The following is a 6,522-nucleotide window of genomic DNA, read 5'->3' as shown; positions in this document are numbered from 1 at the left end:
TTCCAAACCCTCCTCTTAGCTCGGTTATCAATCCCCTTGAGAGATCTCAGCACCATCCCATTGTGCCCCGCTCTTCTCCCTGAACCACTTTCACCCACTCAGGACCAAGACCCCTCTCTTGTATCCCCCATGGCACCAGGAACAGTCTTTATCCTAAAGCTTTGAGGATAATAAAAGTGGGGGCTGCAGCGCAGGGCAGGAAATGTCTGAGACTGAACATCAGGCTTCAGTCTCTGAAGTTGACAAGACATGCTGGGCCCAGGCAAGATCTGCCAGGCACATCTTTACTGAGGACACAGGCTGACTCTGGTTCTGGGCTTCCTGCTCTGCCTCTGTGTGCATGTATGTGTTGTGTGCATATGTGTTTGTGTATGTGTTTCTGTTCATCTCTGCCATTTGTGTGTCCTTCTCTGTGTCTTCCTGTGTCCCTTCCTCTTCATCCGTCTCTGTCTTCATCTCTGCCAGCTCCTCTGACTCTGTTCCTCACTTTCTCCCTGTACAGAGCTCTCTCTTAGATAATCTCTTAGGCTTCTCACTGTGTTCACATCCTATCTTTTCCAATTTCCAGAGTTCCACATTGGAACCTTCCTTATTCTCTGCTTTTAACAGAGGACAAAAAAAAAAAAGCAAAGCACTTCTCTGTGATTAGATGCAGAGAATTGAGAAAACTTTTGTTTCAAAGTTTCCCAACCAGACTAGCCCAAGAGAGCAAGAGAGGGAAGCTAATAGGCCCATTAAGGTGTCTTCCCAAACAAATGTCTTCCTTGTCCTTATGCCTAAATGCAGAAACAGCTGCAGCTTTAAAAATAGCATGTTTTCATCTTTTGAAGGAAATATGCCAAAATTTTAACACTGGTTGTCTTCGGGTGGAAAGAAGTGGTTTAGTGTTATTTATTTCTTCCTATTATTCTGAATGTTCCAAATTGTCCACAGCAAGCATGAACTACTTTATTATAAAATCTCCAATGTATTATGCACCTGCCAGATATATGATTTAATCTTCACAACAGCCCTAAGAGGGAGATATTAATATGCCCATTTAGAGGTTTAGAAAGGTTAGGCAATTTGCTCAAGGTCACACAAGCTGAGGTGGAAATCAAACTAGACCTTAGGCCCTCAGCCACTAAATCGTGCTGCTGGTGGAGAGGCCATCCTCTACTTCATCTGCAGGTGCGGCTTGCACGTACCTGAAAGCTCACTGGATCATCTGAACTTCTCGTCCAACTCCTCATTGTAATGTAAGTGGTTCAGTACGTTAGTACATTATGATTCACAAGGTCAGCTTTCCCTGGAGGAGGACTCTACTTTCTCACCCCATTGACATCACACTTGGCCCACTGACATCGGACTTGGACCTGCGACCTGGGGTGGGGAACTGTACATCCTCAGCCTGCTGAACCTAAGGTGACATGTGACTTGCTTTGGTTAACAAAGCATGGAGGAAAATGACATGTTACTTCCACACAAAAGTGTTAGGATCCAGCTTATGGTTCTCCATGTCCCTCTCTTCTCTCTGCCATAATGCCGTGTCCCCAAGAAGGTCAGTGTGTAAACATGGAGTGAGCAGAGCAGAGGGTGACCCATGAAGGACGTGGGCATGTGGCCAGGGCAAGAAGACGATCTTTGTTTTCCTAAGCCACTGAGAGGTGAGGCCTGTTTGTTACCACAGTATAACTTAACCGGAGCTGACTGACTCCATATGTGTAAAACTGCAAATGTATAAGCAGTTACTGATACTTTTCCTACTTCCTCTTCTTGGAAGGAAAAAACAGGGAAGTCTTGAGGAAAGCATTAGTGTAAAATTCCACTTATCCTATCTGAACATGATCTTGGGGAGATTACCTCCTCCTCTAGAGTGTCTTCTCACACACAGCGTGTTGTCCTGGGGGGGCAGACTGTCAGGACCAGTCCCAATCGCAGGCTCTGGAACTGCCCAAGGAAAGGCAGGCCAATAATGCATGGCTCTACGTCATTATAGGACCACGAGGAAGGGAGCATTCGGCCTGCTGTCCACCCTCGAAGGGCACTGAGCTCCAACCAACTGTGGGCTCAACTGGAGGCTCGAGGCTTGGGTACCATCTGGACGAAGCGTGATGTGATAAAGACGGACAGGAGGAGGGGTAGTGCAGTCAGTTACCGCCTGTGGCCTGAGATCCAGACAGCCACACAGCCTTCACGGACAATCTGTGCTCCCCATGCCTTTAGCAAAGCTGCCTGCAAGGGAAGAATGGCAACTTAGCCAAACAGCTGCAGGTTCAGCTCTTGAATAACTGTCAACACTGGGGAACAGGCAGGAAAGAAAGCAGACACTCCCCTGCCACCGAATGAACAGTCCAGTGATTTTTCAAAGAATCCCTGGGGGTGAAGACGATCATCTCATCCCTAAGTGACTCAGTTGGTAGTTCTATTGCTGAAGTATCTTTATTTAATTTGTTCTCATGATTCTTGCATTCTTTCACCTGGGCTATCATGTTTTCCTTAACGCATTCTGTGATTCATTCATTCCCTCATTCACTCAGGCAATCGGTCCTCTGAGCACAGTTCGGGTCCAGACATCAGCAGCCTGAGCAGCACATGGAGGAGGTGCGGCAAGTGTGCAGGCCAGCGCTCTGTGGGCAGAGGAAGGAGACAGAGCCTAGGTTCACAACTGAGCCTTTGCTACTAGGTTCAAAAACCCAGTGGTGAAGTCTTCATTCCTAACTATTATTTTAGGATCTGGGATGTAGACAAAATGTGTTCCTAGCTGGGCCCCTGTATCTCCACATTGCTTAGTCACTGGCTGGCCTGAGATAGCCTGTCCTAGGCTTGAAAACTTGAGGCAGACCCTGGAGAAGCTAACAGCTGGAGACTGTCATAAAACCATGCTCCTCCCACCAGGGAAGCAAGTCCTTTCTGAACGCAGATTTGAGCAGTACATCTTCATGTCAGCCACACCTTCTGCCAACCAGTATTTGTTGACAGGAGCTCATGGAGTGGCCTAGGTCTCTGAACATAGCTCACAGCTCTGGGCCAAAGTTTCTGGCAAAGTGGAGCAGGTTAGAGCTCTCTCGCTCTCTCTCCCACACACACACACCCCTCCTCCCCTCTCCCTCTCACCTTGAGCTAGGACATCCATCTTCCCCTGCCCTTGGACATCACAGCTTCTGGTTCTCAGGCCTTTGGAAATACACCAGCATCTCCTCTGCTTCCACCCCAGTTCTCAGGCCTCCAACCTCAAATCTGTAGTTATATCATCAGCTGCCCTGGTTTTCAGACCTTCAAACTCAGCGAATTAGACCATGGGCTCTCCTATCTCTCCAGCTCATAAATGGCAGATTGTGGGACTTCTTAGCCTCCATAATTATGTGCACCAATTTCCTTAATAAATCTCTGCTTATATAGCTATATATATCCTATTGGTTATGTTTCTCCAGATAACCCTAACTAATACAACCTCAATTCAACCATAAGCTCCTTGAAGGCAGAAATCAGGTCTTTGTAAGTGGAACAGGAATGGTTGTGCACAGAGAATCGAGAAATCAGAATTCTAGGACCAATTTGTACTATCAGATTGTCCCAGGCTGAATGTTACTGATACTCAACTACAGTAGCCTGACAAATGGGTTTTTAATTTGCTTATCAAATAAGAAGCCGGAAGGTAAGCAATTCAGGGCTGGTACAGCAGTTCCGTGATGTACTTCAAATATCAGACTCCTCCTATTTATCCATTCAGCTGTCCTTAGCAAGTGGCTTTGGAGTTCATGCTTGTCACCTCATAGACTCAAGATGGCTTCTTGGCCTCCAGGCTCATTCCACATTCTAGGCCAAACGAAGGATAGAGGGGAGGGACAGGAAGCTCCTTTGCTTGGAAAGCAAAACCCTCCTAGTGATCCCAAGCAGACTCTTGTTTGCTTCTAATTGCCACCTCTAGCTGCACAGTAGTCTATGGCTCTAAAGAACACTGGGATTCCATTGCATCCCTGCCTTCCTCCTTATAGCAGCCTTGGGGTTTCCTTTTGGAGAACTGCCTCTCTCCATTATGAGAATCTAGTAGAAGAGTAAATTCAGATGCCTTCCCTTCAATATCCGAAGTTGAAGGAGTTTGCCAACACCTTCCCCAGGACAACCAGAGCCAATCAGAAGGCCTCTCCCAAGACTTGACTCATGTGTGAGTAAAACAAGGGCATAAGTGTCTGGAATTTAATCATCTATCCCGGTAGTGGCATCCTCACTAGACCATTTCTACTAAGAGATTACTCTCGGGGTTTTTGCTTTCTCACTTTTTGGAGCTGCTTTTGTCCCACCCCTTTCTAATCCTGGATCTCCAATCTTCCTGTAAGTTCTGAAAGCCCAATCCTACCAATGAACTCCCTTCTACTCAGTGAACAGAGACTGTTTCTGTTGCTTATAACAAAAACATCCTGACTTATACTCCAATGCTACCACTGGCCAGCTGTGTGTGATCTTAAGAAGATCATCTAACCTCTTTGGGTACTCTCTCCTCATCATGAAAGGATGGGTCATCACTAAAGTGTTTTCCACTGTGAACAATGTATTACAGCTTTGAATACCTCCAGAAGGCCCTGTTGTACCAAGGAGGCCCAAATGGACTTCAAAGCCTGGATTATGGTTTTAGCTACAAGAGTGGAATATAAAACTCCATCAGGAAAGACAACTTACAGCATTGGGTGCTGCTACCGGAGCACTCCTTAGACAATTAAGCCTAGATAGATGCTAACCAAAACCTACTCCACTGCTGGTGGCACCAGAGTGCAAAGTTTTCATTAGTAAGCAGGTGCTATTTAGTGTCTTCTTGCCATAATTTCAAGGGTCCACTTACAATTCTATAGTTTCAATTGTTCTTATTTATAAGACTTCTTAATTGCACCACCATAAAACCTGTTTTTAGGGAGTATTTGTTTTCCACTTTAAAGCCTCTTCGGCAGCAGACATGCATGTGCCTTACAAAACTTCAGAATAAAGGGTAGAGGCCTTTGTAAACTCATAGTCTGTATCTTAAGGAAAAATTACTTTGTTAGAACAGCAAAGTGGCCCCAGTTTGGCCTTATTTTCTAGCAAAATTTCATTGCTTAGCTGCATTTAATAATCCATGAAATATTTCTGTTAACTTTAGTGTCTGAATTGTGTGACTGAAGAATGGGTAAAAAAGTGAGAAATAGGAATACAAAATATGCAGAAAATGAAAATAAATGAGATCTTAAAATATTTGATCAAGGCCTCTATATTCAGGTAACTAGTTACCATTTTGGGCCCTCAAACCCCAACAGAAGCCACAGAACACCATTCTGAATTATTGAAATGACTAAGGGAAACTTTTTTGTTTTTACTACTGTTAAATGAGTATGTAGCCTTTCAAACTAACCTTCGCTTAAATATTTAACACAGACATTGGGCCAGATATAAAAAAGTGAAAGTTCTCAGTCTAATACTCAACTGTAATTATAAGTAAGATTATGTAATACAACTTGGCCACTTCATTTTATTTTTTCTTTCTGTGTTTTAACAATTCTTTTCAGTTTGAGAGGAATCCAATCTAGATTAGTTGAAAGTCTGCATTCTAGAATATTTTTATCTGTATATTTACTGATTATATTTTTCATTAACTCAATTCAATTCACTTATTCATTCAACAAATAGTTATTGAATACCTACTGGGTGCTAGGCACTGCTCTGGGTAGGGTGATATATCACAAAACAAAATATATAAAGACTCAGCCTCTTTTGGATCCTACACTTAAGTGAAGGAGACAGATAATTAATAAAAATATACTGCAATGATAGGTAAGAAGTACTGTGAGGGGGGTGGTATCAGAGTGGGAGTGTCTGTTTCTTTGTTTGGAAGGGTGGCCTATTAGAAAGCTAATGAATTGGGAGAGTTACCTTGGAAGTGAGGGAGTGTTTCATTTCAGTCAGTGAGAATAGCAACATAATGGCTCTGGGATGCAAATATTGGTACAGTGTGTTCAAGGGACAGCAACAAAGCCAAGGAGACTAGAGGTGAGGACAGCCAACGTCGGAGAGCTTGTCAGGGCCAACCTTGTGAGGGCCTTGCAGGCCATGGGAGGACTTGGGGTTTCACCCTAATGGTGGTGGAAGCCACTGTGGTTTTTTGAGCAGGAGAATGTTACGAATTGAGTTATATTTTAAAAGGATCACTTTAGCACAATAGTGAATATGGCCAATGGAGCCAGGGTGACAGAATGGAGGCTTCCTAGGGGGGCTGCTTCAATGGCTCCATAAGAAAGATTTCACATGAGCATTATCTGTTCACGGTTTGTAAGAAAACATCCACCCTCTAAAGTACTTGCAGTGATTGAAAAGCTCGCCCTCTCTGGTCATTTGAAAAGTCCACCAGTCTCCCTCTCACATTTTATTTTTACACAGTCAGTGCTTGCTCTTTCTCAGTGAAAGCTCAGAAGTCAAGGTTAGAATGTGCTCTTCGAACACAGAGGCTGACCTAGCCTACAGTCTCATCACAAACTTTCCACGAGTGAGTTTTCCAGAAGGTCCTCAGGCCTCGTC

This window comes from Lemur catta, chromosome 1 (assembly GCF_020740605.2).
Source record: "Lemur catta isolate mLemCat1 chromosome 1, mLemCat1.pri, whole genome shotgun sequence".
NCBI classification, from domain to species: Eukaryota; Metazoa; Chordata; class Mammalia; order Primates; family Lemuridae; genus Lemur; species Lemur catta.
The sequence above is the reverse complement of the archived record's forward strand: the minus strand, read 5'-3'. Positions refer to the sequence as shown.